This window comes from Python bivittatus, unplaced genomic scaffold, assembly GCF_059951505.1.
Source record: "Python bivittatus isolate LINGU-HERP-01145 unplaced genomic scaffold, Pbiv_v1 ctg000480_np1212, whole genome shotgun sequence".
Classification (NCBI taxonomy): domain Eukaryota; kingdom Metazoa; phylum Chordata; class Lepidosauria; order Squamata; family Pythonidae; genus Python; species Python bivittatus.
In genome coordinates this window covers 61362146-61374712 of record NW_028277075.1, presented here as the reverse complement: position 1 = coordinate 61374712, position 12567 = coordinate 61362146, and positions in this window count along the sequence as shown.

Below are 12567 nucleotides of genomic sequence, written 5' to 3'. Positions count from 1 at the left end.
ACTAAAAACAGTCAATAAATACATTAAAAATATAAAAATCAAAATAGAATAAAGAATAAAAGGATGTTAAAAATAAGGGAGCCGCCTCACTAATTCCCCTGTCCCCTGGGGTCCCCAGGCCTGCAGGCATAACCAAGTCTTAAGGGAAGCCCAACAATAACAAGGCCAACCTCACCTCAGTGGGGAGAAGATTCCACAGCACAGGTGCCCCAGCAGAAAAGGCCCACTACCTACAGCTTGCCAAATGTAGCTCCCTAGGTGACAGAACCCATAACATGCCCTCTCTGCTGAATCTCGTAGGGTGGGCAGATGAAATCGGGGAGAAGCAGTCCCTCAGATAGCCTGGCTCCATGCCACGAAGCCTATCAACGAAACCTATCAACTACAACTATATGCAGCGATCTCCTTCACAAAGGAAGACTAGGTTCCCTCTGTCAGCTATCTTGGCAGAGATAGAATAACTCTCTTATTGGATTTATCATGAATAAATCTACTAAATGAGCAGTATCTGTTCAAGGTAATATGAAATATGAAGCCTGGTTGAATGGACAAGCAAGATATGTGGAATATAGCAGCGTATGAGCTATTGCGGGAAAAAGAAATATAAACTGAGAGAGTAGTTCCAAAATACTGAAATGCAAAGAGGTGAGACGTTGGCATCCATACATTGAAGATGCGCAACTGAGAATGGGAATGGAGTAGGGTAATGAAATTGTATGTGTAATAGCTCCCTACAGAAAAACATCTTAGAAACCTTCTTGTTGGCTTCTCTTTGCCCTGCATTTTTCTTGCTGCCAGCAGCTACCAGAATTTTCTCTGAATGGGACATTGGAAAGTACTCTGGAGGACATGTTGAAAATGTGGTTCTCATACTATGGGGATGTGAGCCTGATAAGCCAATTTCACCACAGGATAATCTCTTACGCATCCTCTCTTCCTACCACATATGAAGATCATAGGATGTTCACCCATCCCCTTCAATTCCCATCTTTTTGGATGGGCTCCATTAAAAAAAATCTAGAGGACTTTATATGACTTAATCATCTCAGTAGTTTATTTATTAAAAGGCCTGTAGCCCTAAGCCCAACCCATTCAATAGATTTTGGGTAGTTTACATAAATTTAAAACAGCAAACACAACATTAAAAATGTAAACTAAAATTAAATAAAGCAATAAATACAAGAGTTAAAATTAAATTAAATTAAAAATGGATAGCGCTGTTACATTAAGCTCCAGATGTACTGCAAACAAACACAGACTTTTCTGCTTTCTACAAGCTATGAGTAATAATTCTTGCTATGTTTTAATAGGATGGGCTAATATTATTCCTACATCAGGATGAAGCTAAGAAAACACATTAATCCATGAATTATACCCATCTATTGAGAGCTCAATTGGCATTTGTTAGCATTTGCACTGAGGCCTTTCAGAGCTTTAACAGTGATAGCACTGCAGTTTCTTCCACGGCAGAGAAAATATTGCACCACTTTCCATGGCATGGAAGGGAAAGTACTGATCATCTGTCCACCATCACAGTCTCAGTAAAATTTCTTTTACCACCACATTGCAAGAGAAGACAAGGCATACAGCAGCTGTATGAAATATATCTTGGTCATCGAATTTAGACAAGCCAAAAAGTTATTTGAACTTATCAGATACCATCAGACAAGCTTATCTTCTTCATGAGCCACAGTGGGGCTGATGATAATACTGACCTTCCTTACAGCATATAGAAAGTGTTTTTGGATGCTCTAAAACTAAGCACAGAAGTAAAATAGCATTATTATTTTTTTAAGTAGAGCACTAGATGACTTTTTAAAAGGGAAGTTGTAACAAGAAGATGGCCTTTGTCAAGATTGGATGGTCACATCCATTATAACTTTCAATTATTTATTTGTTTGTTTGTTTGTTTGTTGGATTTCTCCACAATAGGGGACTCTGGGCAACTTACAAAAAACATTAAAGCTATAAATATATATAAAATACATAGTACATCCAGATTACATATTACAATTGACTTCATTTTTTAGAATATTTTTGCAAATTGATGGATTCCAACAAAATGGTCTTATATAAATAGTGTTGTTCTTGTTGTTGGCTTGTCATATTAAACTTTTCCATATCACATCTGAGAATGTATATGGTGTCGTATATGCTTCTTGAGATCAAGGGATACAGTTTTGGACACTAAGTAAGGTTTTTAAAAACATTTAAGCAAAATATTTACTGCTTGTGGGAGAAATGCAATCATTGGGATATGCTAAAACGCCCAAGTTTGGAAGTATCCCAAGAAAGATTATTCTAGAAATGGTTGAGTGCAATCGTTCTTTTAATTGGCAGTATAAGAACAGTTGTCAAATGAAATCTGTCCCCAGGGCACTGTTTGTTGTAGACCATGCATCAAAAACCTTAACATTTCATGTGCTCCAACAATTCCATACCTTTTTCATTTTTTTTCCCCCCAAATCAACATTGAAACCCAACTGGAAGGAAAGCGAGACAATCCTTTGCCACTCTTCTTGAGCCTTTCAGTATGGAAAACTGATGGGAAAAAAGGAAATTGCAAATATATATTTCATATATTTGGCCTGTCAATTTCATATACATGAATTTTGGATATCTTATCTTGCAAAACTTTCAGTGTGAAAAGAAAATGTTTGTGTCACAAAGTTATGCAAAGGATTTTTGGTGACAGCATCCTGTGACAACAACCCATTCCAACCACATACTACACCTCCAGCGAGATTCCATGACTGAAGCTTGATCCTAGGTCCTGGGTCTCTGTGCAACATCTTAACCACTGTACCACACTGTCTCTTCTTCATATATTTGCTTGAGTTAAGCTAAGATTTCTGGAAATCACAAGCTGATCTTACCTAAGTATTCAACATCAGGAGAGAGAATGTGACAACCCAATAGTATAGTTCCTGCATATTCATGCTAAAAGTAATAGATTTCAATACTGGGAATGGCTTTTATGGACCTGTAACCCAAGAAATCCCACTGAGCTTACAAAAATAAAAAAATGACTTCTGCCTTTCTTTCTGGAGGCTCATCTTTGATATTGCACACGCAGAAGAGATTCTGATTCCAAGGCATTCTAATTCCATCAAGCAAAAGTAAAAGAATGGAAGACTTTTTGCTTGTAAGGAGAACATTACAGTACCTCATTTTCTAATGCTGTAATGAGTATCTTTCCTTTGAACTTTTTGTCAGTGGATGAAAGGGGCCAAAAAGTGACTTACAGATGTTTATCTGGATGTAATGTAAATCACTGGGCAGAAGGAGTGCATTATGGAACTGTGACAGTGCTTCAACAGCTCATGAATGAAGCACATGAACAGATCGTGCAATATTTGTGTTCGCCTTAGTGGGCTGTCTGCTAACCAAGCACAGTTCTGCATTAAAGCACTGGATGACACACTTGAGGTTCACTGCAACTTTTCATTCAGTTGTTCAGAAATTACCATTATTTTCTGCTAGCCTTTCCAACAAGATTTGAACTGGAAGTCCTTGTCTATGCTCTTCTGTCCCACAAAGAGTGAAATATTTAATGCAATATTTAGTTATGTCACCCATAGAGATGGTGTCTTAGCTCTGCTGCTCCAGCTATCCTCTTTTTAATTTGAACTATTCAGCAATCTGTCTGTCTGCCTGTCTGTCTATCTCCTTCTCATGACGAAGTTCTTTGTTGGGGGATGTTCCACAGGAGAAAAGCTGAAGTAAAGAAAAGACTATACAATCCTACTTTTCTAAGAAGAAACAGGGAGTAAATATCCTCCTTTAGGATGGAGGAGGAGCAATCAATCATGGTGATGATGAAAGTTTTGTGGCACAAAGGTAATGGCTTTGCCTCTTTCTCACCATCAAAGAGAGTTTGCTGAGTTGAAAAAGACTTAGCTAATGATTGCTCAAAAGTAATTAAACCATTACAAGAAGAAATTTCCAAGTTGTCATCTGCTGCAATAAACGTTGCTGATACTGCAAATAAAGCATGTGAAGGTGCTGAAAGGAGTTCAGCCACAACTAAGCTAGTGAAAAGAGAATCTCAAGACTTGCATGAAAGATCATTATATCTGGAGAATGCCAATTGTCATTACAACATTATGATCCAAAACATTACACAATTATATGATGGGCAGGATATTTTATCATTTGCATTAAAATGGCTAAATGATTTATCCGCAGAGATTAACATGAGTTTTCAGGACATAGAAAGCGTGCACTGAACAGAAAGCTATAATCATTATTATGTTTCCACACTATTGTGTTAAAAAAGCTATCATGCAAAAGGCTAGAACACATAAACATACCTTGTATTGAAGACATTGTGGAAATATTCAGGTTAGATCAGCTGAAACTCTTCAGAAAAGGAATCAGTTTAAAACTTTGGCTGAATATTATCTGTATGTTTGTATTTCTGGGAAACGTTATCGCTGGACATTCCCCTTCAGATTAGTGTTCAATTTATATGGGAAGAAAAAGTATTTATCTACACTGAAAGAGATACAGCAAATATACCTTGAGCTGATGAATCAAGATGAATATGCAAGTCCCATACAGAGGCCTACTAGAGAGGAAGAGCAGGGCTGGGGTGGGGAGGGGAGGGGAGGGGGTGAGAAGGAGAGCAAAGAGGAAGAGGAAGAAGATCTACTTCTTACTCAGAAGTAGTAGAAAATAAATCCAAATAAGAGGTATAAGAACATAGGAGACAAGAATTTGAGGAGGGATAGTATATATATATTGGTTTGTATACAACATAATAATGTTTAATAACTACAGGACTTCTTTAAAAATAGAAAAAGGAAGACTTTTTTCCTCTCCTTTTTATTTTGTAATACTTCATCACTGTTGTAATATAAATATTTATATCTTGGATATAAGATTGGATATTAGAGGGGAGCAGCAGAAGTCTATATTCACCTCCATCAAACTGCAGAACAGGTTTACCTGGGTGACAACTGTATTGGCATTTCTGAAGATGGTGGAGATGCACTAGTGGGAAGAGGAGGGAGAGGAAGGAGGGAAGGGCTCAGCTGAAATGGAGAAAAAACAGTGAAGACTAAGATTTATATTATACAAATTACTATATTCTCTCAAGCATATCCAAATACGTCTGAAATATGGTTAACTGGAATATTGCCTCATGGAAACAGTGTTAAAAATCCAATATACTTTATCCAGGAGAATGGTTTTTATTCAGTGGCAACCCTAAGACCAAAAAAATACAGATAGAATTGCACATTCCCAGGGTATTAGGGCTACTCATTCAATTAGGGGAAATTATAAAAGGGGAAATACAAGATGAGGATCTAATTATAGGATCATGATATTGTCCTAACCACAATCAGTTAGAATATATGCAATTAATATTGCAAAACTTAAACTTATTAGGAACTGGAAATGTCATTATATTAGACCAATCTTCTGAAGGGGAACGGAGAAAATGTGATGATAATTTTTTAAAATCCTGGACTGTGCTAACTTGATCATTTTGGTGATACAAAAAATTTTTGGTGATTTAAAATATCCAAATGAGAGGGATCACATATTTTATTCAAACAAAAATGCTATTCATTACTATTCAAGCATACTTTTGGGCTCTAAAACATGGTCTAATAACATTTTGTCAGCTGAAATTGGACCCATTTTAATTTTGGACCATGCACCTGTTTGGGGTTATTTAAAAAGAGACAGATCTCCTAGAAGATCAGTGTCCTGACAAGTAAATCCATTTCTTCTACTTAGAAGAAAGTTGAAAACTTCTTTTTGCTGAAAGTCTGAAAAACTTTCTACTTTTTTCAGTAGAAAAATTGAAACCAAAATTCCTACAAGCTTTTAAACTTAAATGTAAGAGATTGTATACAAGAGGCACTGTTGTGGGATACTATGAAGCCATACATTAGATGAATAATGATTAGTGAAGGTAGCTACAAAAGAAAATTAAAAATATAAGAATGACAAAGCTAACAGAAGACATAACCTATTTAGAACAAAACACATTAAAAATGGGAACATTAAAATCTGATGAATAGAACTGTAAAAGAACGGAACTCCACAGCTTAGATATTGTCAAAACAATATCTCTAATCCACAATATCTTAATCAAACTTTTATGAATTTAGTGTCAAAAATTCTAAATTTCTTGTGAAGACTTTTTTTTAAAGGCTTCCTAGGAACCATGTATTTTAAATTAAAGCTCCAAATGGGAAACTCATCTACAATTCTGTGGGGAATTGGAACAAGAATTCAGATTGAATCAATTATGTAATCATGTGCTTGCTTATACAAATATTTTCTTGTATATTTGCTTTTCAATTGTATTCCTCAGATGTCACCTTTAAGAATGGAACGCTTATTGTAGTGTCAGTATGTGCCTGTTAGTGACGAACTGAGTATAGAATTTCTGCCTTGGGAGAAGACAGTAGATTCAAGGATGTGCACTGCTCTCTTTCTCCCTTCTATGGTGAGGTGCAGGGTCTGCTTGTTAGAATAACAGTTAGAGTCTTGACACCTCTCAAATATCAGAGCTGTAGGTTGAACTCCAAAGAACGTGCATCTAATGTTTTCACTCTATGAAGGATGACCATGAGTCTCTTTTGTGGTTACCTTGTTTCCTTAACCATTATGAAGCTGTAAAACTACCCTTTCTCTATTGGACTTCCCTATTAATGTATATGCATGCTCAAACTGACTTTGATCAAACATTCTGTATATGATCTAGGTAGCCTTGTAACTCTTGCTCTTGGTTACATTGGATGCAAGAGACCTCTGACTCTCTATAACCTGCTAGCTTTGGAAATGAAATGATTGCATGGATCCTCTCCAGTTGTTGGCCTATACTGGGTAAGTTTTATACCACAGATTGCAAAAGAATATTGGGAAATTTTAAAGGATATTATGAATACCTTTATAAGCAAAAGGATGTGGTCCTTTAGAAATTAATAACTGCTTAAATAAAATAATACAACAAAGCTCCCGTTAGTACATAAAAATCTCTTAATAAATCAGTAACAGAGATGAAGTTAAAATGGTTATTGAGAAAATGAAACCAGGGAAATACCTGGAATAGATGAATTTATTTGACAAGAAATTAGATGTCATAATGACTCACTTAACTGTCTTTTTTAATACTATTGTAAATTGTAAACTGTTACAAAGTGTTCAACAATCAGTTGTCCCTGGCATTTTTATCTATCTCACTTAGACAATCATTCTTCGTTGCACTTCCTGTTGAGGTATGTGCTTCCCACTTACTTTGATCTGTAGCTCACAAGCAGCTGACATTGCTAGGCACACAGCCTTCATCAGGTGAGGGAATTTACTCAAGGAAAACACACGTCACTACTTAGTGAGATAGCTATCCCTGCCTTTCACCTAGTATTCCAGTTAAAAGGCAGCAAGGGTCTTGCAATGATAATGAGAGCATTGAGTTCTAACAGCAGTAAAGCTTTATTGGTTTAACAAGATAGGCATCTACACGCTAGCATATGCCATCATTCATACTCATCTCTCTCACTATGAGAAAATAGGAAGCTCTTATCCAGAGAAGAAGCATTCAGTCTGCACTTGTTTTCAGAGCATTTATAGTTTGTGCTGCTGAGCAAAATCTCACTGGGCACAACACTAATTAATTGCTGCTCATCTGTTTATTTCTTCAGCCAGCTTCTTCATTCCTCAGGTGTCTGCTTTTTCTCCCCATTCCTCCTTGAAATGTGTACATGATGCACTCACTTCTAGATAATAGTCACTGACTTTGATGATGGTGCTGGTGTTTTACTGCCTTTTATTTTAAGCTGTTGCCACTTGCCTTCCAGAGATCTTCCTCTTCCTCTTCCTCTTCCTCTCCTTCTCCTTCTCCTTGTCTTTGAGTCAGTTTTTGACTCCTGGCGACTGCCTGGACAAGTCTTGCAGTTTTCTTGGCAAGGTTTTTTGGAAGTGGTTTGCCCTTTCTTGCTTCCTAGGGCTGAGAGGGAGTACTGGCCCAAGGTCACCCAGCTGGCTTTGTGCCTAAGGTGGTACTAGAACTCACAGTCTCCCAGTTCCTAGCCTGGTGCCTTAATCACTACACCAAACTGGCTCTTGTTTTTCTTTATTAGCAAACAAATCCCAGATTCATGGAAAGAGTTCCAATTGATTGTTCAGTCTAAACCTACTAAAAATATAGATCTTATGGACTCACATAGTACAACAACATTGATTAGCCAAGACATAACAGTTTTTATTAGCATTACCAAACAGTATAGCTAATTTCCTCCCCAAGTATGTTCATGAAGACTATGCAGATTGAATATGGGAAATTATTAATGCAATCTATTTGGCTAATAACCAAGAAAAGAAATTATCAATATTTGCATTAGATGCAATGAAGGCATTTGACAACTTATATTGGCCATTTCTATCTTCCACCTTAGAGTACATAAATTCTGAAGATCAATTTTCTAGTTATTGGTACAGATTCCCCAAAATTTGTTATAAAAATAGGTACTAAATAAGGATGTTTACTCTCCCCATTATTATTTCATTAGAACCTTTACTAAAAGAAATAAGAGAATGGTTGGATGTACAGGATTTAGAAATTAGTGGTACATATTATAAAATAAATCTTTTTGCTGATGATATTACACTGTTTGCATTGAAACACCTTAAAGGGTTAAGAAACCCCTTTTCTAGAATTATGACTAATTTGACAAATTAGCAGTTTTAAGTTTTCTAAGTCAGAATTTCTATTCATAAATACCCCTATAACAATACAAAATATATTGTGAATTATCAGGAATTAAAATCTATAAACACTCCTTCAAATATATAGAGGCTTATATTCCTAAAAAATTGGACAAATTATTTCAGTTGAGCTTCAAACCATTAATTAATCACTCAGTTAAAAAAATGAAACAGTGATCAGAATTAAAATTATCTTGGTTTGGTTAAAAAGCAACAACATAAAGGTCTCTACTTCTTCACCTTATATACTACTAAACAATTCTTATATGTATGTGTATACCTGAAAAAACTCCAACAAATGGCAGAAAAAATATACATAGTGGCAAAAAAGCAAGAATAAATTCAAAAATTTTCTATAAAAACACCAGTGAAGGAGGCCTTGGAATTCCAGATATTAAATCTTATTATGATGCTATTTAATAACATTTTTAGCCAGAAGATTGAAGACTATATAATATGTATAAATATGCCACTAGAAAAAATTAGGGCACTTAAACTTTGCCAAAAGTATTCATAAAGAACTGAAACATATTCATAATCCATGTCTTCTGAATATGTTCAACATTTAGAAAAGATGTTCCTAAAAGGGTCCAGTTTGGTCTAGTGGTTAAGGCATCAGGCTAGAAAGCAGGAGACTGAGAGTTCTAGTCCTGCCTTAGGCATGAAAGCTGGCTGGGTGACTTTGGGCCAGTCACTCTCTCTCAGCCCAATTCACCTCACAGGGTTGTTGTGGGAAGAATAGGAGGAAGAAAGAGCATTAGGTATGGTGTGGGTCTTCCGGGCTGTGTGGCCGTGTTCTTGAAGTTCTGTTTCCTAACGTTTCGCCAGCACCTGTGACTGGCATCTTCAGAGTGCAGGAGCACAGACAGGAGCAGTTCTCTCTGTGCCGTCTGTGCTCCTGCACTCTGAAGATGCCGGTCACAGGTGCTGGCGAAACGTTAGGAAACAGAACTTCAAGAACACGGCCACACAGCCCGGAAGACCCACACCAGCCATCGTATGCCGGCCATGAAAGCCTTCGACAAGCATTAGGTATGTTCACTGCCTTGAGTTATTTATAAAAATAAGAAAGGCGGGATAAAAAATCTAAAAAAAATTTAACTCTTTAACCCATCCCCCCTTTAATCTTTTATATATTATCATGCTTTTCATAATGAAGATAAAATTAAACAGTATCAGGGTTTGGAATAAAAGGACTTTACAGGTAGTCCTCGCTTATGACCATTCATTTAATGGCCATTTGAAGTTAAGATGGTGCTGAAAAAAGGGACTTATGACCAATCCTCACACTTATGATCATCACAGTGTCCCTGTAATTAAACTCGAGGAATTGGCAACCAGCATGTATTTATGAAGGTTGCAGCATCCCAGGGTCATGTGATTGCCATTTGCGACCTTCCCAGTTGACTTCTGAGAAGCAAAGTCAATGGGGGAAGCTGGGCTCACTTAACGACTGTGTGATTAGGTTAATGACTGCAGTGATTTGCTTAACAATCACAGCAAAAAAAGTCGTAAAATCAGGCATGACTCACTTAACAACCACATCACTTAGCGACAGAAGTTCCAGTCCCAATTGTGGTTGTAAGTCAAGGACTACCTATATAATTTTAAAGATTTAAAGATTTAGGGACATTCCTAAAAAGAGGACACAGTTACAAATAATGTTAGGAAATCTGGCTCATTCATGGTTTCAAATATTTCAAATGCTGTATTTCACTGCATCTCCAGCTGTTAAAATACTAGCAACTAAAGCCATGATTAAATTTGAAATTAGGCAACATTTATCATCTAATAGGGAGAAAGGGAGAACTTCAAAAATTTCTAACATTCTATTGGAAGGGAAGGAAACCTTTTTGAATGGGTTCAAAGCAATGCAGGCATCAGATATAAGAGCCTTTTACTTTGAAGGCCCTTTGCTATAATAGTTAAGGTGCTACGCTAGAAACAAAGCAGCTATGATTTCCAGTTCTCCCTTAGAGGAGAAACTGAAAGATCAGTATATTATAATCCACCAAGAGTCCAGTTAGGTCGAGTGATGTATATAATGAAGTGATGTATAAATGTCATGACTAAACAAGTAAATAAATAAATATCAAGAGAGGCCCAGAAAAATAAAACACTTGATACAACTATTCTGACCATTCTGAAAATGACTTTTCAGCTGGTTATATTATTCTGGGACAGATTTATATTCCAATCAGCACAATGTGTTTTACTCAAAAGTAAATCCTCCTGAATGAAATGGTCTGAAGAAGAAATGCACCACTAAAAAAGAAGGCAAAAGAGTATCCCCTTTCCATTACGTGTGCATATGCAAAGGAAGGTAGATGAAGGAACGTTGGAAATATTCTATTTCAGATAAAATATATTGCATTTAACTATAATCTTGGCTGCAACTCAGCCTTCTGACCTTCTTAAAAGCTGCAAGAGGCCATCTGGTGATGCAGAGTTTGCTAATGATCTTAGAGGGCTGAGCAGGATCATTGATGGGGTACTGAGGACTGCATATAACCTTTGGCCATAGTTGTTCACTCCTGCAGGAGTCTGCAGCCAAGCTGGTGCTGCTGTCAGGATACTGTCTTCCATATCATGAATGTTTTCATTTTAAACCTGGTTTAGACTTAAAGCACTTCTTCAAATATACCACACTTTCAACACAGATGTATCTTCTGAAGGTAATTCTAAAAGAAGACTACAAGGATTCTTGTGCTCTATGCATTCAGTTCAGGGGGATTTAAATAAAGAACAGCACAAATTCTGTTGAGTAGCTCTGTATTCCTGGTGATTATGTGGACATCCATGGAATTTTCTTGGCCACAATAGGGAAGTGGTTTGCTATTTCCCTTTCAGGGTGGTTTCTTCCACTTCCCAGCCTAGCCTACATCTGGGATTTCAGTGAGGTCCAATCCAAGCACTAACCAGGTCCAATCTTGCTTAGTTTTTGTGGGATCAGCCAAACCAAACTGAACTTCCTGTGCTCAGTCTCAGAGGACTTTAGAAGAATCAGTGGACTTTAAAAATATATTTGGGTTTTAAGTCATGTAACACTAATACATAAGTATGATCAGAGCTTAATTTGTGCCAGGAATTAGCCCTAGAATATGTTGTGAATCAAGATAAGTGCTTCAAGCTTGTTCAGGTTTGCCTTGTTACTGTATTCATGTTTGTGCTTCTGCCTCTTTGGCAACACCAATCATGCTATTTTGCTGCCTATCCAGAACTTAATTCTCTTCATGTGGGAATAGATTTTATTCAGGCCCACTTGTCATCCATTACATGAACTCTCACAATTGTTGTCCAGGCAGTGATCAGGGGAGTGAGGGTCTAGATCAATGGAGACAATTAATCTGGACCCTCATGCATTGAAGGGTTCTTTTATCAAAGTTTATTACTGAGAATTGACGGTAACAACAATGGTTGATGCCATGAAAAGTATGAAACTTTTCCTCAAAGCATCACTTAGAATGCAATGTAAATATAGTTTATCCAGACTAGTTGGGACTTCCACCTGGACTTTGTAATAAATTTGTTCAGGACTGGAGCCTTAAAAGACCTGCCCCAGAGAATTATTAGGAAGATTTAGGCTCTGCAAGATTTTCATGCAGTTTCACTGCACATGGTCATAGGGTGTCTCTGCCTGTCATACTATGGGTAGCAATCAAATCTTTTCATGATACTGCCTATGGCTGCCCACTTTTAAATTTGCTCACATTATGCTAATGATTTGTCTAACCATGGTTTGTGGAACAAATTAAAACCATGAATAAACCAGTTTGCCTAACTATGGTTTACTATACAAACCCAAAGTAGATGGGTTCACACATTGTTCTAAAGCACTTAACA